The sequence below is a fragment of the Leptonychotes weddellii genome, chromosome 1, assembly GCF_054177405.1.
Source record: "Leptonychotes weddellii isolate Sample4059 chromosome 1, ASM5417740v2, whole genome shotgun sequence".
Taxonomy (NCBI): Eukaryota; Metazoa; Chordata; class Mammalia; order Carnivora; family Phocidae; genus Leptonychotes; species Leptonychotes weddellii.
Window position 1 is genome coordinate 184,633,475 of NC_138369.1, and position 21,341 is coordinate 184,654,815.

A 21,341-nucleotide genomic window follows, 5' to 3' on the forward strand; every position below is an offset into this window, starting at 1 on the left:
CTGTAAGAACTATGTCACAGCATCTATTACACCCAAAGTTTTGTATGTAGTTTGTGGATATGCCAAGATTCCAACATAAGAAGAAAAATTAAAACTGGGATTTTTTTTTTTTTTAGTTATAAAAACAGCGATAAGAAATCCAAACCATGTATAAATAATGGATGAGGAGACAAAACTTTTCTTGCATGAACTCTATCGGAGCCAAAAATAAAATACTCACATAAATTCTGTGTTATCTTACAATTTTTACTTAATTAGGATCATTTAATTTCTATACATGTTATGAGTTACTACTAATTGATTTGATTATTCCCCAGGAAAATACGATTGCAATAAAAGCCAGTTTGTCCTATTAACCCATTAACCCATAGCTTCCGTTGAATGTTTGGAATATACAGAACACGTTAAAAGAAAAAGTTAAGAACAAAGACTCCATATTCCTGGATGTTGGATTTACTTGTAGCTCCATGTGCTGCCGCAAATCTGCTCCGTGTCATGGAAAACTACTTCTCTATGCACTTGCGCTGCGTTAATTGATCTTTTAATTGGTTCAGTCAACACTCTAGTCTCTGCACACAACACGTCCTAATTGCTACAGCAGCTGTAGCAATGCTCGGAGCCGAGAGAAGAGCGGAGCATCCAATCAAAGGCTGCTTCTAACAGTCGCTGGCGAGAAGCGGATTGGTCCGCACCAGCATGCGGAGAAGCTTGCCTAAATGAAAACAAACACTATCTTTTCCCATCATAGCGAGTATTTATATAGAAATGCATTATAGTAGTCATTTCACCATGTATATGGACATCAAATCATCGCGTTGCATACCTTATATGTATATATACCGTTTTTATTAATAAATAAATAAGTACCTCAAAGAGGGGGGGTGAAGGGGAAAATGGTACAACTGAGTGGGGTATCCAGACGTGGAAAGTGTTAGAAACACTCTCTGTGCCACAAAAGGGCTCATCTCAGTCCTGCCTTTATCCATCCCCTTCTCCCAAGTATCTGTTTGGCTTTTTATCTTATTTTGTTTTTTGTTCTCAAGACCCATTTCTAAATTTATAATGGATGAGAAGAAGGAAATTACATTTATTTCATAGCAAAGAGAGATAGGAGAAATAGAGACTTTTTAAAACGCTCACATTCAGCAGGTGAAGAAATTGAGATTCGAGGAATGTAAATTCCTAAACAGAGGTCCCACGGTCCCAGAGGTAGCAACAGTCTGGTGAATTCCTGCAAAGCGCGAAGGAGCACAGACCGTCTGCTACCTATTGTGTCGGAAGAAAGGAAAATAGGAAAACATATGTATACTAGCTTATTTTTACAAAAAGAAACACAGGAAGGAGAAACCAGGAAACCGTAAAATTGGGTTACTTACAAAGGGAGGAAGGTGGGAGCAAGGAGGCATACAAGTGGCAGTGATCTGTTACGGGTACATCTCCTGGTTTATTTTGTTTTTGAAGGCCTGTCGATGGTCTGCATACTCAAAAAATAAAACAGAATCAGTCCCAATGGAGAGGGAAACAAAAACTAAAATCAAAAGCAAACTGAAAAAAAAAATGAAGATAATTTTAAATGAATACCACACCATGATGAAGAGGGAAAGAGAAGAAAGTGAGAAATTGGTAATGAAAACAAGGAGGGAATAAAAGGAAGGAGGAAGGAAGTCCAAATAATACAGAAGCACAGAGTCTGGTTATAGAACCTCAGTTCTGGCTAAGGTGGAGGATTGCAGCAGAATTGCAAACAAATCCCTACCGCTTTTTAAGAGGTTAGTTTCTTGGGGTGTCATTCTGAAATTCTGGAAGTATTTCAGATGAATTAAAGGATTGAGCAAATGTGTCAATGTGCAGATGCCGATGGGAGCCCGGGTTTTCACGGTGGAAAAAGAAACATACAAATATGTAATGGAAGAAGGCAAGACACAACTCTGCGGTGATAGATGAGCATCAGGGGTAATGGCGTGAACTGATTATTTCTAAAGTTTGTGTGCCATGTAGGTATATTTGCATTGTCTGTCTGCTTGCATGTTCATGTACATGCATGTATTTCCTGTCTCGGTCCACTGAAAAGACCAGAAACAAACACTTCAGTAGCAACCAGCACCATGGTGCTCTGATCTTGACATCTAATACCATGCTCTGGATTCATCTCCTAGAAAGAACCAAGCATCGTCAGAGAAACAGCTAATTCCAAGGCTGGGGTAGGAAAGGGTCAAGATGACCTAGAAAGTTAAGAAAGTGCTCAAAACATAACGGTGACATGTCGCAAGGACACAATCACCTGCAGGGGGTTCCCACTGGCCAAATCTGGGACAATTTGAACACCAGAATAATGAGGTTGAGTCGTGAGCTGCTGATAAGTAGAAATTCATGATACATGCTGATGATAAGGAGGTGAATATGTGGGGAAGAAGGGATGGAGCTATTCACAGTAGGATGACTGGTAAATGAAGAGGGGCTATAAGGGACAGAAAATCAGCATTTGGCAATCATCATAGTAAAGACTCAATCAAGCAAAAATCATCCATGGATGCCAAATCTAGGGAGAACTTTTGATGAAGAATGAGATATTTGTGTGGTCTTAAAATGTCATCTCACCGACCGTTACTTGCAAGGGAGAGAAAATAATTAAACTGTAGAAATATCAAACAACCCCTTAACCAAATGACCCATATTAACATCACCAATGGGGCTAGATGGCCACTGAGGGTCCTCAGATATGATACCTTGAGAAGGACATAACATCCTGTATGCAAAATTTCAGCATGAAATGCGTGATCTGAACCTAATCACAAGGAAACATCAGAGAAGCCCCAAATGAGAAACATTCTATCACAGGAATGGGGGTGTGGGGCACCCACATTCTTCAAAGGGTTAATGTCCTAGAACACACCAAAAAAAGCACTGCAGAAATATTTCAGATTAAATAGGGAGGCTAAAGAGAGGGATCTAAAGGACATTATTGGGCCAACTGACAAAACTGGAACACAGATGGTAGATTAGATAAAACACTTTATCAATGTTAAAATTACTCAAGTTGATAACTGAACGATGATTATGGAAGACAGTATCCCTGTTCTTCGGAAATAGCACCAGTGAAGAATTTAGGAGGAAAGGGCCACAAATGTATGTAACTTACCCTCAAATTGTTCAGAAAAAAAAGCATGCGTATATGTGCACGAATGCGTGCACACGTGTGTGCATGTGTGTGTGCATGTATATGTGGGGGGAGAGCCAAGTAATAAAGCAAATGGGACAAAATGGTGTGTAGGAAAGGGTGTCTGTGTGCTCTTTGTATTATGTTTATTTTCACAACTTGTCTTCCGAACTGAAATTATTTTCAAGGAGCTTGCAAATGATCCTTGTGCAAATTGAGTTCATCTATAAAGGGCCACGATAAAATAGCACAGCATGAGTCGCTGAGTACCCTTACGGATAAATACATGTATGTTAACACATCATTTCTGATGTTTCAGGACACATTCCGATCCTCCTCCCGTGCTTTGATTTCCAAACCTTGCCTTCTAATGGGCTGTATCAGAATCCCCGGGATGCTTGTAAATAATGCAACTTCCAGGGACCCAGGCCCCAAAATCGGATACAGAAGGTCTGAGATGGGCATGGGAATCTCTACTGAAAAGAGAAATATCCCTGCCTGCCTGTGATTATGAGCAACCTTTTCTTTACATTGTAACCCCTTCTTTGTGTTTGTGAAGTTGCATCTCAGCGGAGTCGATCCCTCACACTCACGTTCTCTGCTTGTTCCTTTATCCGGAAGATGCCCTCACGGGGCGGGAGGGGGGTGGGTGGCTCCCAACACCTCACCTGCAGCCCTGACAACAGGGCAGTTCATACTGGGGTCCAGCACATCTTCCCTGCAGCATCTCTATGCCCATCTCCCCACTCCAACTGTTCTACCGATTGCCCCGTGGGTCCCTTCTATTCCACCTCGGCTCCTAATGATGCCGGGATCCAATCTGAGCTGTAATCCTAACCTCTGAGCTTCACCAAATAAATAAACTAGCCTCACCAGGAGCTCTGTCATCCTTCCAGGCGTCTCTGTGATGCGATGTGTGCCAGGTCACCTTCCCTGTTTGTCCTTTCTTTTTTATCAAACCATCTTTATGCGTTGAGGAGTGATGCTACCTCGGTTTCATCTTGCCCACATGTTCATCTCCTCACATCTATCTGAAACGTCTGTCAAGTGAGGTAAAGACAGTTTCGCAAAGGGGAATGCCACCTCAGCTTGCAATCCTCCCTCTAACTGCCTCCTGGGCTTGCTTGATAAACAGTGCTGTTCTATAATGCAAAATAACGTTTTGCTGTTGAGGTGTTTTTCCTCCCCACCAAATAGCTCTTAGCCATGCTCAAAAAAAAAAAAAGAAAAGAAAGAAAGAAAAGATGTTATTTTCTTTATTTGAAGTGTTCATTAATTGGTTAAATCCTAGGCTTGTGTGAGGTCAATATCCATATCTCTACATTTAATCTTGGAAGGAACAAAGGAGCATCTAAGGAAAGCAGCTACTCAAATGGCATCTCTCTGAGTCGCATCGTTCTGCACAAGTGTTTCATGCTGCTTGGCCTCCTGGTGACTGAATTTTTGGTCTTGATAGTGAAGAAGATAATAATGCCAGTCAAGGAAAGGTCAACAGGCTGGCCTAAAAGAGGAAAAAAAAAAAAAAAGGAAATTTCCTGATTCTTGCATACATGTGTTATCTAAATGCTTATTTAAAAAAAAAAAAAAAAAGACTTTACCTCTTACCTGAGATCTCAGAGTCCCTCTGAATCGGTAAAAACTCGGCATGCCTATGTTTCATGCATGAACACCCAACCACTCCTCCACCCAGGCTCCGGGGGAACTTGGACAAAACTTTCTTTGGAAAGGGCAGCTGTGCAAATAGCCGTGGTTCTCCGAGGAAGGCCCCTAAGCCAACAGCATCTTCATCTCCAGGAACTTGTGAGAATTACAGGCCCCACCCCAGACCTACTGATTCAGGAATTCTGGGGGCAGGGTCCAGCCATCTGGGCTTTGACAAGCCCTCCAGGGAATTCTGCCACCCCCAAAGCATGACAACCAGAGGCTACCACACACCACTGTCCACCTGCTAGAAATTGAAAGGTTGGTATTTTCTTCAGACATCCTTTGATCGATGTGAAATCAAACAAGAAAAAAGAGTTTGCATTAATTTTCTCAAGCTTCCTCAGTCACAAAAATGCATGTAATTACCCAACTGAAGTTGGACATTCCATCGTTGCTCCTCCTTTCAAAATAGATTATTATGGAGAATACTTGCTACATTTTTTTTATTGGCTGGAAGCAGTTATAGAATTAGTCACTGCTTGTTAGCTTCCAGATTAGACGTTGTTGAGTCTGTGGGGTTTCTAGAGGGGGACTCGAGGGCATCTCTGAAGGAGGAAGGGAACCCATCTGAAGAGCTGGGCCTCACCCCTCGCCTACCCTCCAACCAGAAGCTCTAGTGTCCAAAACATTACATGCACTAACCCACTTGCTTTTAGAATAATGCCTTTAGTTAAACACAATGACTGGGGTACAGATAAGCTGGCCTTGCTCAAATAGCTGATTAATGGAGAATCCAGAATTGAAAACTGGATACTTTGAGCCCAGGCTCATGTCGGGCTGTCCACTCACATCTGAAGGAAGGGCTCACTGGCTAAAAATATAGGAAAACAACTACACTAAATGGGTCCAGAAGACTAGAAGCCCAGTCTAAGGCTAAGAAATTGAGGAAAAGTCCCAAGACAATACTCTGTACACATGACACACACACGTGTGCACACACATGTATGCATTTGCACACACACTTGCAAACACACACACATACATGAGCACACACACTCTCCCCACTAGGACGGCCATGGCATCAAAAGCCCTCCATTAGAGATTCACGTCTGCTCTTCACTGCCCTGGCTTCCTCTAAAGGGCAAATACCCACCACTCCCCAGCAGATTATAGCACTAATCAGTGTATTTGGTTCCTCTGAAGAAGAGGATCAGATCAACTTAGTTGTCCATTCTGTCCAGAACGAGGAGCATAAAGGTGCAGGGTGAACACAGAAGGAGGCTGCTATGAGGACAAGTTTCATCACCTTAGTGATGAAGCCTGCAGTGCTCAGACTTGTCTGAGGGTATCTGGCACAATCGGGACCTGCTGTCTAAAGGTGATTTGTATGCAAGGCCTGGGAACATTCTGGAAAAGAGCATGTGCTAGTTGAACACAAGACAAGGCTGGCTGGACTCGGGGCCTGAGGCACGAGTCTGAGTAGAGCACACTGCTTTCACTAACACCTGTGACACAATCCGTGGACAGGCTCTCTCACTCCAGCAAGCCTCTAATAACATGTGACATGTAAGAGCCAAGAGGGACAGAGTTTCTCTGTGCTTCCGGAGGCCTCTGGGGTGGAGAGGGCTCCAGAAGGCAGAGTAACTTTGACACCACAAGACCCATTGCTGCTGCAGGGGCACCAGCGAGCCACGTGGTCACGGACTGAGGGTCCCATGGCACAGATGCTGGTGCCTAAAAGACTTAGCCATACCCAGGGCAAGTGGCAGGCACGTTCCTGAGAGCACGGAGCAAGCAGCAGGTGACTGGTGTATCTGAGAACATCACCACTCAACTCGGAAATGCCTGGCAGAGCAGGATTAGCAGAGGACTAAGGACCAGAGCACTATGAAATCTCACCTGTGGTAGGGGGCATGGTAATGGCAAAATGTGGGGGTTTTTTTCTTTGTCATGGGTTGACTTGTGTTCCCCAAAATGCAAATGTTGAGGTCCTAACCCCTCAGGACCTCAGAGTGTGCCCTTATTTGGAAATAAGGTCACTGCAGATGCAATCAGTTAAGATGGGGTCATACTAGAAGAGGGTGGGCCCTAATCTAATATGACCGAGGTCCTTATGAAGTGGGAAAATTTAGACACAAACATGCCCACGGGGAGAACACGAGAGACTGAAATGACATGTCTACAAACCAAAGGAATGCCAAAGACTGACAGCAAATCATCAGAACCTAGGGGAGAGGCATGGAACAGACTCGTCCTCACAGCCTCGGAAGGAGTCAATCCCACCAACACCTTGATCTTGGACTTCCAGCCTCCAGACTGTGGGACAATTAGATTGCAGTTACTTTCATTACCCAGTCTGTGGGACTTAATTACAGCAGTGCTAGGAAATCAATCCAACTCCGGAACAGCCTCCTGTGTGCCCCCGGGCTGATGTGAGTGCCCTCGGTCAACCGGCATCTACAATAACAAGGCCTCTTTGAAAATCAAGGGTCTCTAGACCCTTAAGCAGGGCCTGATCATAATACAGTAGCAAGAAGTCAACCGAGCTATTCCTGCCTGGAGGAGGACTGAGTTTTTGGGTTTTTGCCAGAGCAAAAGGGCCCTGCTGTTCCTTTAGGAGGGTGCTATAACCTGGTTTTGAAGAGCTGGTTTGTTTGTTTGTTTGTTTTTCTGTTGAGCTGGGTCTTCCCTCTGGGGGCACATGTTTTATTCTTCACTTACTTAGGGAAAAATCAGAGCTTCTTTGCTAGTCCCTTTTCTACTTCGATTGTAAACTTCTTAGTCATGGCTTTATCCCTCTTTATAAGATCATTATACGGTAGGCACTCAAAAACTGTATTATGGAGGATCTTGATGAGATGCTGAGACTAGCCATGTCTTCAGGCATCGACTCGTCCCTGTGGGAGCTGGGCGGGGTGCTAACATCTTCCTCTGGAAGGTGCTCCTGTCTCCTTACCCAACTTCCAAAGTCATTCATAAAACTTATACTCAAAGCTCAGTACAGTATTTGTTGAAATGAGACCTTTAATATACCTGGTATCAAATAAAAATAGGAAAACCTTTCATTTAGTCACCGGAAGACTTGCTGGTCTTAGAACATCCATATGAGCTACTTTGTGATGTGTGAGAAAATAGTACAATCCCATCTCTTACAATGTAACTTTCACTAGCATATTTGAGAATGTTTTTTCAATTTCCAAAAATTATGTAACTAAGAATTTACTTGGTGTCTTTTGCATGCCAAGCCGTGTGTAATGGAGAATAAAGAAACTCAATACACGGTTTCCTTTCTAAAGGACCTTTTTTGGTAAGCAGGGCGAGATCTCAGACAAGAAGCAATAATGGCTGAATAAGGTGAGGTGTGGAATTTCTCAAGACTCAGAACTCCAAGGAAGCGTGCGATTCCTGGAGACAGAGAACCCAAAGTGACCTCACAAAACCTGTCTTGTTTTGGCTGGAGATTCAGTTTGGCTCAAACAAGTCCTTTCGCCTTTGGGTTTCTAGTTCAGTAAAGGGAAAATGTCATCGATACTCCAAAGTGCACTCATGAGAAATGCCCAAATATATTTTTAAAACATGTGCATTTATTTGGTGGTCAGCAAATATTAGGTCAATGGTGACAAAACTTTTCCTGACCAAGTGGGCCTCTGTTGGCTTTGCCTACCCAGCACCTGACTCCATCTGCTCAGGCTGCCTTATAAGCATTAGGCTGGGGGGCTTAGGCAACATTTCTTTCTCACAGTTCTGAAGGCTGTGAAGTCCATCAAGGTGCCAACAGATTCCCTCTTCCTGCTTTGCAGAGGGCTACGTTTTTGCTGTGTCCTCACATGGTGGGGAGAGAGATTATCTCCCTTGTGTCTCTTCTTATAAGGTTACTAGCTCATTCCATCCTCATGACCTAATCACCTCCCAAAGGGTCTCCTCCTAATGCCATCACACTGGGGATTAGGGCCTCCACATATGAATTTTAGACGGAGACCAAATTTCAATCCATAGCGGCATTCATTACCCTGTTGCTGTTATAATGCACATAGCTTCCTTTGGAAACCACCTTTTGCCCACTCTCAGACCAAGCGCATTGGCTGAGATTGACCCCACTCCCCTTGGCTCTCGTGTGGGCCCCTGACAGCAACCTGGAGAGTATTCCATGCCTCAGGGATGCCCATAGTGATGGGTTTAAGAACTGGCAGAGTTTTGTCTACATGGAGCCAAGACTTATTTTGGAAAATGCAATACTGTAAGCAGGTATCCACATGCCCTTTTCATCTGCCAGTCAATTTATAATAAAGTATTGAAGAATGAATTAAATATGAATTCTATAATAATTAAAAATGAAATTAATATAGTAATATTCAAAAATATAATATTAATGACTTGGAAGGGTTTAAAAAAGCACTTTAGAAATGCTTTGATTAAGAAACAAAACAAAGGAAAGAAACAAAACAAAGCAGCAAAGGAAAAAAAGAGAGAGAGAGAGAGACAAGCTAAGAAACAGACTTTTAACTGTAGAGAACTGATGGTCACCAGAAGGGAGGTGGGCAGATGCTTAACCAACCAAGCCGCCCAGGCGTCCCAATTCAAATAAAATAAAAATAAAAGGGCAAAACTACATAAAAGCTGCAAGTGTCAGTATGTCAGCAAAAAATTATTTTTTCTCAAAACCCAGGAACCTGTCCATCTCAATTTCTTTTTCCTTGGGCTAGAAGATCTATTTCCTCTCTGTAAAGAAGTACAAGGAATATCAACAATACTCCCATGACTGCTCTATCAGTATGCGACTAGAAAGTACCAGCCATCTTTCTAACCCCCCAGCCTCATTAATATGAAATTTTGTAAGTTAAATAAATCAGATGGGGAAAAAAAATGCTCTTTTCCAAAGTTGAATTGCATATTTTAAAATCAGCACTAAAACATCGCCTTGTAAGTGCAAATACTTCTGTTCTATTGAAAGCATTGCTATTTGCTGAAAATGAAGGAAAAGCTATTGTTATGTTCGGTTTAGGGGGAAAAAAAAGAAAAGATTCTGAATCTGATGGCTGCCAACTGAAAATAAATAATCCCGAGTAAGCACACAATTGCAGCTCGAGCACCACCAGACTTCCCCTCTATAAAGCCCTCGGGACTGGGACCATTTTTAAAGGCTCTGGAGTGACCAGAACATTAGCTAATTTCAGAGAGTACAAAAGGAAACACTATCTATGAATTCCAATAAGTATTGTCTCTGAAGATGACTTCTCAGAACTATCGAAGTCTTTATAGAGATTTTAGCTGGGATGATGGTGCTTGTAAGTAATCTTGCCCCAAAGCAGTTCATTTTCAAGAATACACTTACATCACTAATTGTTCTCACTTAGAGAGCTATTTAGTGCTCCCTGGTCCTCCTGCCCCCCTTCTGCCCTCCCCTCCCTCTGTCCATCCTGTCTTCTTTTTTTTTTTTTTTTTTTTTAAGATTTTATTTATTTGACAGAGAGAGCACAAGCAGAGGGAAAGAGAGAGGGAGAGAGAGAAGCAGGCTCCCTACTGAGCAAGGAGCCCGATGTGGGACTCGATCCCAGGACCCTGAGATCATGACCTGAGCCGAAGGCAGCCACTTAACCGACTGAGCCACCCAGGCGTCCCTGTCCATCCTGTCTTCTAATAGGGAGGCTACGTGCAGGCAGGGAACCATAAAGGCAGCCCTGCCCTCCCATCTCCCGAATGGGGATAGGGAACTACAGATGGGGCTCTGGGCCAGAAACTGCTCTTTCTTAGTGAAAAACAAGACTAAGACTTTGTGGTAAATCTCCAGGAGTGGAGGCAGACCATCTTCAAAAAAGATGACCAATAATAATTTCGTACAGATATGAATGGCAATGAGTTACCTAGCTCTAAAGCAGAGCTATGAACCACTCTTCTTTAAGGAAAAAAAGAAGTTGTAAAAAGAAAAAGTGAATTCTCTGAATGGACTCTCTAGTAAAAAAAAAGAAAAAAATCAAATCTAAACCGAATGAAATTTTTCTACCGCAAAGAAAGGACAGCCATTGATATTGGAGTTTATATATCCAGTGTAAGATCTTCGAGATCTTTGAGGTTAAAAATTTCCAAAGATGATTGATTTGGACCACCTCAGTTTTGGCAAGAAAGGAAGAATCCTTTCTTTATTGCTTGGGGTATCCGAGTGAATGCACTTGGGAAGTATTCTCCGGCAATAAGATCACTTCAAAGACTGTCTTAGGTAATTCATATTATAGATTTTAAAGCTTTAAGCTCTTCCTTAGCATTTGAAAAAATAAATAAATTCAAGGTGTAGACGGAAACCAAGGAGTTTTGAGAATTTTCTTATCCTGAGGGAGGAGGTGATTCAAGGTGTCTTGCTTAGGATCATGGAAAGGCATCCAACTGGTAAAAATGAGTGCTTACTCCTCTACTGCCCCCTTATGTTGCATATCAACAAGTCACTCACCCTCTCTGTGATTCAGAACTAGGCTTTGTGCAAACCACGGCTGTGTTCTGGGTGCAGGGAGATTGGATAGGTTGTAGCAGTGAGCCTCCTCCACAAAGAGACACGTGACTTCACTGTGCTCTGACATGGAGGCTGCTGGCCTGGCTGCGCCCACTCACACATGAATTTAGTTGCTATTGAGCATATGCTGCCTAGAGATTTTCCCTTTCCATAAGCAGATCACAACTAAAAGAAAGGTTGGTTGAACATCACCAAAAAAATAATAAATTAAAAAAAAAAAAAGAATGTTTATTGATTGCTTTCTTTGTGCTCAGTTCTGTGATTCCAAAAACTAGTCCCTATCCCGTGGGTCTTACCAGCCAACAAAGGAAAGGTGACATAAAGCCTTAGGGACGTTCTTACTGGACAGCCAGACTTAGTGTTAACTATGAAGATGGGAAGCATTCATGCCCCATGATTCAAGGGAGGATACAGTACCAGGGACTGGGGTGGGGAGAAAACACCATCCTCAGGAGATCATTCCTTTTCTTATTAAAAATTTTTAAAAAATTAAAAATTTCTTATTAAAACTTTTCATTTTGAAATTATTTGAAACTTACAGAACAAATTACAAAACTCCTTTGTACATTCACCAGATTTTCCAACTATCTACATTTTATCATTTTTGCTTTGTCATTTTCTATCTTATGAATCATTTGAGATACACTGCCGACAAGATGGCCTTTGACTAAACACTTCAGTGTGTCTTTCCTAAGGAGAAGGATATTCTCTTACACAAGCTCAGTACAGTTATCAAAACCAGTAAATGAGCATTGATGCAATACTATTCTCTAGCTCTGGAGATGATTCTTTAACTGCCTCTTTTGCATATTTCATCTTCTCCATGGGCTTCTGTGCGTTCAAAAGAACACAAGAGAAGACCTTCATTCTTAGCCAGGTCTTGGAAGATTCCAAAAAGAGCCAATCCAACCATGGAAACGAGTCTAAATATAGGATCTCTAACGAGATGGCATTCACCTCTCTCAAAGGAAACCCATTTTCAACTCATCCTGTAGTGGACTCCATCTCTTCAAATTCCCTGACAGCAAAAGCTTCAACAGTTAAGCTTTGTCCAAGAAGTTATCTAGCAGTTTTTCCCGCCCCCTTGCCCCTCCCCGCCGGCTTCCTCCCCCTCCCAGTCTGCCCTGTGTCTGACACAGAAGCCCCATCAGACACACAGCCTGTCAACACATCTTTTGCTGCCTGACTCCCTGCACAGTGGTTGTGGGGTCAGGAGCAGACACGGAGCTTCCAGCATGGAGATGATTTAATCCGACTTGCTTGCATCTAGTGAGGGCACAGAGCCCGTGGCTTGTCGGGCAAGGGATGGGAATGAGGTGTGAGTGCTGGTGAGAGTCATAAGTGCTCTCCTGATTGACAAGCTCCGCCTCTCCTTAATTTGGGTTTTGCCATTCTAAGGCTCAAAATACCTGGCAACCCAAATCTTCAGCTGTTGATCTGGTATTTTCATTTTAAAAGGACTTTTGAGCCTTTAAATGCAGATGTCGAAATCATTTCAACATGCTCTTCCCTCACGGAGTTCAGTGTTATAAAAAAACATCACTTTCAAGCAGGTTTTCATACTTAGTAACAGCCACATTTGGGGACTTGGCTCCCAGGATGGCCTGTTAACCAAATACAATCATGTGATTTTTCTAATGACGCTTCTGGTTCTTCCAGAAATATGAACGGATGGACAGTCTAATGACCAATTCCTGGAACATGTGCTTCTCCAGAACTTTCTCACAACCTAATACATTTTTCTTCCATTAACAAAATGCATAACATTTAGCATTCTCTGGCTTAAAAAAATAACATAAAGAATCTGCAAAAATGGAAGAAGTAAGTGTTAAAAAAGTCTTAATGATAGTTTTACTTCTGTTTAGTTGAAATTGGAACTCAGTTCTAAACACTTTCCTCCAAGTGTGGTCCAAAGATCAGCAGCACCCATATGGGAGTTGTTAAAATGCACAGTCTCGGGCCCCACCCCCGACCTGCTGAAACAGAATTTGGATTTTAACAAGATGCCTGAGTGATTTGTAGCTACATCGATGTTTGAGAAACAGTGTCATTAAACAGATGTGCTGCCCAGGCAAGAATAGTGAGCTAAAAGAAGTTATTGCAGCGTGATCACATCACAAAAACAGGCTTAATGGAAGAGGGGGGGAGCACAGTAAATTAAAACAGCCCGAGAAGAGGGAGTGGGGGATGGGCAAAATGATTGAAGGGGAGCGGGAGGTACGGGCTTCCAGTTATGGAATGAGTAAATCATGGGAATAAAAGGCACAGGATAAGGAATACAGTCCGTGATATTATAAATAGTGTTGTATGGTGACAAGTGGTGGGAACCACACTTGGGGTGAGTGAAGCACAATGGACGGAATTTTTGATTCACTATGCTATATACCTGAAACTAAGGTGACGTTGTGTGTCAGCCATACCCAAATTAAAAAAAAAAAAAAAAATTTTAAACTGAGCAAGTGCTCTCCAAAGGACTGAATAATTAGTATCCCACTTCACTTTTCCAGAAAAAGGTTGCCAAATTTAGCAACAGGGCACTCAGTTAAATTTAAATGGCAGACCGATAATGGATAATTTTTTAGTACGCCTCATGTAACATTTGGACATACACTAAAAACTTCTTTGTTGTTTATCAGAAATCCAAATGTAACTGGGCATCCTATATTTTATCTGGTAACGCTTTTGCAGAATCTCTAGATTTAAAAAAAATGCATAATGCTTCCATCTGGCTTATTTGTAAACTGAGCCAAAAATAAAACTATGCAAGAAAAAAAAAAAAAAAGAGCATCAAGTTGGCCCCAAGAGTTCCATCTTTTCCTTACCTGGTATAGCTTATAGTTTGCTTGCTGGTTAGAGAGTGCAGGTTCCATTTCGGGGAACTTTCACAGTTTATGGTTCTGTGGCCTCAAAGTTGTGCAAGAAGATAAACCATCATTTACACTTAACTCCTGCTTATCAGAAACAAGGTCCACACTGAACTGTCTCCAGTTTTTCCTTCTGCCTCCTTATCAGAGCCATCTCTTTACATCAACTGAAAATAAAAAGAAGAAATATCTCAACCCCAAAAAGCCAAGTGTGGCCAGTAGTTATTCCCCTTTGCATCTGCTTCCTGGAAAATAATATTTAAAGAGAGAAATACCCCTTCTGAATGGCAGGTTTTCTAATAGACTCTGATGCACCTCGCTAGTCAAAAAATAACTTTTCCTTTCCCTAGTGATTTGCATGTAGAGGTTTTTTTCTCCTTTTCTTTCTTTTTCTCTTTCCTTCTTTCCTTCCTTTCTTCCTTCCTGTTCTTCTTTCTCTTTTTTTAAATTTCTTTCCTTCCATTCTTCTCTTGTGCCTGAAATTCATCTTATTTTTCACAGCACCTGAGACCAGAGCTGATCTATTTTCTTTTACCAGAACTCAGGCAGTTCAGTGCTAAATCGAAACAGTTCTACTTCCTGTGACATGGAGGCTTCACACAGATGAAAGGATTGTGATGTACTGGGGGGGTTGCTGTCTGCTAAATTTGTAGCCCCACCCATCCCCAGTGTGTTAACTGACCCCTCTTCCCTCTGTTGAAGACGAGGGCAGTGAATCAGGGATATCTCAAGTAGTGCTCCCCATCCCCACCTTTGTCCTTACTCCAGGCTGCTCTATGAGGAAACCAAATGGCTTATAAAATTTATTCAACTTGGGGTGCCTGGGTGGCTCAGTCGGTTAAGCATCCTCCTCTTGGTTTCCGCTCAGGTCATGATCTCAGGGTGGCAATACCGAGCCCCACATGGGGCTCTGCGCTCAGTGGGGAGTCTGCTTGAAGATTCTCTCCCTCTGCCCCTGCCCCCACTCACTCGCCCACTCTCTCTCCCTCTCTCTCAAAATAAATAAATAAATCTTTAAAAAAATAATAATAATAAAATTTATTCAACCTGACATTCTAACAACCTGGCAGTTTTGATTATAATTTTCCCAAGAAAGAAGGCGATTCTTCTGCTTATTTGTTTTATGTCTTAAATACAAAGCAGTTAAGGTCTTCGTATGACTAGGCATTCCATTTCTGAAATGTAATACTTAATTTTAATTTATTCAACACTTAGATAACACTCACTATGATCCAAGCATAGGCAGAGGCTTAACTGTTGACTCATTGTATAGTCTAACAACCCAATCAGGTGGGTGTTATTATTGTCCCATTTTACTGTGGAGGAAACAGGCCCAGAGAGGTGAAGCAGCTTGTTGGGGGTAGGGTACCCAACAAGCGACAGACATGGCCTAAGGAACCCTGGTTCCATGGTGCTCTGCTCCCTCTACCCAGATCCCAGCAGACAAACCTTTCACCCAGCCACTCAAGTGGTTCCAGGATTCTTCCCTTCCTAATCGTTCTGAATTCTCTCAAGTCAGTCTCCACCCTGGAGCACATCATTGCAGCCACTGGTGAGACTTTTTCACACATCTGTCCACAGTGCATACCATTGTGTGAACACATCTGTAAGAAGGCAGACTCTACCCATTACCTATCCCTGCACGATCTAAGATGATAATATCCAAGTAGCTATCTTCCAGTAGTCTAAAGAACTCAATTCTTAATAACATTTACAAGAAAGCAAGTTAATAAAGCATAAACAGCACCATGCAGTTCCGAATTGAGCTTTTACCTGCTAAGAACAAAATGAAAACAAACAAAAGCTGTAACACCCAGTGATTTCACTCAAATGGGAAAGACAGATGATAAATGTCCAAAGCCAATGACTGCAGTGCAAGGCACAGAACATTCATAGAAGAGGAAAGAATTCAAGCATGTGTTCAAAGGGCAATAAAATAAAATTGAGAAAAAATGTAAAAGAATATGAAGTCACAAAAAAGTCTTTCTTCTGATGTTTATTTTTATATTAAGTAGCACAATGCTAAGGCCATCAACTGACCATGATCTTCAGAATGAAATGATATTTTACTGTAAGAAAAAAAAATCTTGAAAGACCTAAGCTCACCCATGCAGACGGTTCGCATGCAACATTCTGAAACCACTGAAACAAGTGGACAGCTCATTTTCTTCTCTGTTTCGACAACAGAAACAAAGTCTGGCAGAGAATGAAATGGTTACCATACCCATAACCAACATCTACTCATCTTTTTTTCCCAGCTGCTATTCAGATCAAGTTTAAGAAACCACCTTTTAAGTCTCCTAGAAGTCTCTGAAAAATAAAAATAAGCAGAAAAAGGATGCTTATTGAGGACTATGGGTGGGAAAACCATGTACCCAATTTGTTTCCAAAGCTTTGAGAGAAAGCAAGATGATTATACTAGCAGATTTGCACTGATTCATCTGAAAGGAGCTAGCCGGGCCCCAAGCACAGAGTCGTTGAGCTGGCGGTGACAGCCTGGGGGGGGGTGAGGGGGGGGGATAACATTCTTGGGGCCAGATGTTCTGGGCCACTGTCAGCTCCCATCTTCCTGATGCACTGCACCCTCTTAAAATGATTGTGTAGATTTTTTTTTTTTTTTTTGCAAAGTGGCAGAGAAGGGGGAAAGGTACATGGAGCAACACTGAAAACCCAGTGCTGTCTTAGTTTGGTCAATTGTGCCATCAAAGGAATTGAGTATTTCAGGAAAAAAACAAACAAACAAAAAAAACAGTTTGTTCACAATATTAAGAAGACCCTGTCTATTTCTTGATACCAGGTGAGGGACATGAGGTTGTAAAATATGTCCACGTTAATTTAATCTGTTTTAAGATTTCGTAAGAGTGGTTTTATTTAAACCACAGTCAGCCCTGGAATGCTTCCTTCTCGATGGCCTGGGTGCAGCTCTGAACCATCTGAGGAAAAGTTGGGGAATTAGCACTGGAGCAGAGGAAGGAAAGTCAGACAACCGCCATGACTGCTGCATTCCCAGAAACCAGGGGCGCATCTTAGAACGTCCGCACCCGTGACTTGGCGTGACTTCCCAGAGAGTTGCAGGAGTTGATGCAATGGGTGAGTGTTCCAGCCCCAAACCTACTGCCTCCCCTTGCTCCCTGTAATTTCCATAATAGAAGACAACAACTTTTCATTTCACAATTACTGATTGCAATCACAAAACTAACACCCGTGAGAAAAGTTTACACTAACATTAACACAATCCCACACTCAGGTGCATTGATCCATTATTTCATTAAGGACTGCAAAGTGGTGGTAGACTAACTCCTTACCATTTCTTTATTTATGAACTGGAATTCTACTAAGAAAGAAGAAATTTACTTCCCCGACTATCTCGTTATCCCAAGGTACAACCCTATCCAGAAGTGGAAGTGAAATGTTTGATTCTATTCCCTTATGTGCGGGTTTCCCGAATAATGAGTTGGTTCCCTAGCATCTTACAAAGGGAGCACAACAGTTTTGTAAATATTGTTATGAATGCGTGGATTTTAACAGATCCTGTACGTTTCAATACACTGCAGATACTGTTCTTTTTATATCCATCCTTGGATATGGCTGTTCCATCTTTGGCTGGCAGGAGCCTTTGCATTTTGGCTCCTGTGTGTTTTGAACCTTTTGTCACAGACCAGTGGCCTTTGGTAGCATCCTTGCTTCTAACAGGCTTTTCTTGAACATTCCCTGCCCCGACATGAAATCAACCAACTTTTCTGAGGCCCCCTGGTTGCTTTTGGTGGGAAATGTAGTTGGAGACTGGGGTAGGGGTGCTAAGGAACTCCTTGCTTCTAAAACGGGTATTGGTTCTAAGCCTTTCCAGTGGACAAAGTCAGAGAATATTTGTAAGAGAAGTACATCAGGAGTTCACACTGATAGTTCCAATTCAAGCTTAGGGTTACAGGTCTTTATTTAATTTCTTTGATTTTTCTATGTGAGTCTCTTTTTCTCTGATGTCAATGACCTTGGTTCTTTACAGCATTAATATAATGTTACATGCTTTATCCTAATTTACATATAAAAAGTTTCAGAATAACCCGACCAACATATTACAAACAATATAATTACTCAAAGCAGTTTCAGATTTCTTTGCTGTTCTTTTTGTCCTTAGGATATGTCCCACTGCAGTTTTACAGCCAAATAAAGGAAGCCAAATAAAATCATACTCAGGCTGATTTATCTAACTTGATTTTGTTTTTTGAATGAAGGAATTGCTTCTTTTACCTGTTGTTTTATAATTTTGTAAAAGTTTTTTTTGTGTTTCTAAATGTATGAAACAGGGGGCATCTTTTTTTTTTTTATAAAATTTATTTTTTTTTTAAGATTTTATTTATTTGCGAGAGAGACAATGAGAGACAGAGAGCATGAGAGGGAGGAGGGTCAGAGGGAGAAGCAGACTCCCTGCCGAGCAGGGAGCCCAATGCGGGACTCGATCCCGGGACTCCAGGATCATGACCTGAGCCGAAGGCAGTCGCTTAACCAACTGAGCCACCCAGGCGCCCAGGGGGCATCTTTAAAAATCTAGCTTCCAAACCTATTGCTTCCGCTCTGTTGCCTACTTCTCTCATAATTACCCATTTTTATTAACTTTTGCTTTTTGTCCTATTTTTAATGTATGAAATATTAAATAAATACTCCCATTTCTTAGATAAAGGCTGTCATTCATACATTCTGATCCTCACCTTGCTTTTTGCACTTAGCAATATATCCCAGAGATTTCCCCATATCAGTGTAAAAGTCTTTTATCTCTTTCAGCAGCTATGTAATAAGTACTCTATTATGTGGATGTAGCATGGTGTATTCAGCCAGACCCCTTGTGATGAACATTTGGGTTATTGCCAGTCTTTGTCCACTGTAATTAATGCCATATGAGTAAGCTCTTGTGTTCATTTTTTTCATATTTTGCTAGCTTCTCCTTATCCTAGAAGTGGGATTGTTCAGCTACAAGGTATGGACTCAGAATATTGCTGAATTCCCTCCATAGGGGCTGTGCCTTTATGCATTTCTACCAACCATAAGTAAGAAGGCCTCTTTCCCTACACCCCTACAACAGAGAATACTTTCAAGCTTCCAAACCAACTAGGGTACCTGCTAAGAAAGGTCTTTATTGAGGAGCCAACAGTAAAGCTATCAGTATTTGAGCCTCAACCAATATTGCTAAAGTCTTCGATAGAAACTTCTCAGGCATATGGATCTGAGAAGTGACTGGGAAATCCTGGAGAAGTAGCAGAACTGAAAAGACAGAAGTAGACCGAGGAGAATCTGTTTCGCTTATGGAACTCCAGAACCAACAATTACAACAGTTATGCCTGTTACTCATTTTGCTGGGACCTCAACAATAGTTATGCCTGTTACTCATTTTGCTGGGACCTCAACTGTCCATGGACAAGTATCATCTTCACTGCACAGGTAAGGTTACAAATCCCAGGAGAGAAGCAGGGGCTTGCTCAAGGCAGGGCCATCCAGCTACTTTAACTCAATAGAATGTTCTTTCTTTATACTTCCAGGGGGCCCAGTAGAAGAGCAAAAAAGTCGAGGGCCATGGAATGGTCCTTATCTCAGCCCCGCCGCTAAGCAGGTGTCACTTGCCTTTCTGGGTTTTAGTTCCCGGTGCTGCAAAAGCAGGGGATTGAGGAAGAGGTTATCAGTTGCCTTCCAGGGCTCTGATCGATATTCATGAGACTAAAGGATGCTGCACTGGAGGTATGACACCAGGGCGGGAAAGGCTGGGGGGAAGACCTGCTTCCACATTAGGCCAAAACCAAGTCAGCAGAACCTGAGAAACTCCCACACTGGGTAGTATTTCTAAAGGCATTAACACTCGGGGGACGTGGTGCCCAGGTTGGGCAGAAGGGAGGAGTAAGAAAAAGGAGTATTTATTTAATATTCAAGACATTAGAAACAATTAGCCAAGCTCCTATTGTAGGCTGGGCATTTTGTAGATGATTTCCATTTATCGGGGGTGCCTTATCATCACTGTGAACCTGTTTTTCAAAGGAAGAAACAGGGTCTCAGAGAGGTTAAGTGACTTGTCCCAAATCACACAGCCAGAGCAGGGCTGGGCTTATAATTTAACTATTCTGTGTATCTGTGGGTTCTACATTGCTGGCGAAAATAACATGTCATAGGAGATACAGAACTTGGATTGAACACTATTAGCTAAATCTTGCACAAAGCTGGGACCTCTGGGCTTGCCAGAGAACTTCTAGTTTTCTTTGCATTGTCTCCCAGGGAAGCTGTCAAATGACCATCTGACAAAGAATTCAAAACCCATAACAATAATGGCATCAATCTAGTCCCGAAAGCTAGAAGACGTGCATTTGTTATTAAGTTTCTGGCCAAGCAAAAGAGGTGCTCAAAAGAGAAATTCACACTTAACTGGCCAATAACGGTGCACTGGGAGATTTACAGATACTATTTAATTTCATCTTCATAACAACTCTGTAAGATAAGATTAGTCTTCCCATTCTGCTGGGAAAGCACCTGAGGCTCAGAGGTACAAATCAATTTCCCAAGTTCTGACGTTTAGTAGCGGTAGGACCACGATTTTACCAAGCCTCTCTTATTCTAATGCCCACTCTCAGTTGCCCACGTTGCAGTAAGCCAGCTCTGCAGGACCAAAGGAACCCTCGAGTTGGCATGGATGTTCCATCTTAAAGAAAGGATGATACAGTCGACCCTGCGACTAGCACAGGGCACCCGATTTCCAGCCTCCCTACTTCCAGCCTTCCTCTAGATTGAGGTTGGGAGTGACTGCCAGGATCTCATTGCTAGGATAAAAGAGGAGAAACATACCCTGTGCAATGAGTAAGAGAAAGCTTGAAGCGAGCGGGACACAGATATATGGCAATGGTGCTCATACTTGAGTGGGCATCGGAATCCCCTGGAGGGCTTGTGATACCCCAGGTTGCAAGCCCACCTCCAGAACCTCTGGTTTCTAGCAAGTTCCCAGGCAATGCTGATGCTGCCAGTGAAGGGACCGCACTTGAGCACCACTGGCCCGTGGCATCTGGTACACAAGGTTTCCAACCCCTGCCTGTGGTAAACGGGACACATCTACACACATCTGCACCTAGACACACCTGCACCGCATCTGCACGCCATAGTCCCGCACTGCGTGCACACTCACCACACACACACACACACACAC

General features: G+C 42.3%; 1 long non-coding RNA gene across 1 annotated transcript; it reads right to left on the reverse strand.

The window, feature by feature from the left end:
* Positions 1 to 4,442: 4,442 nt before the first annotated feature.
* Positions 4,443 to 15,126, reverse strand: LOC145717348 (uncharacterized). The gene is made up of 3 exons (XR_014140499.1): positions 14,443 to 15,126; positions 14,126 to 14,334; positions 4,443 to 4,658 (listed from the first exon to the last, which is right to left on the reverse strand). It is a non-coding gene; the product is annotated as an uncharacterized LOC145717348 (long non-coding RNA).
* Between the last annotated feature and the right edge of the window lie 6,215 nt (positions 15,127 to 21,341).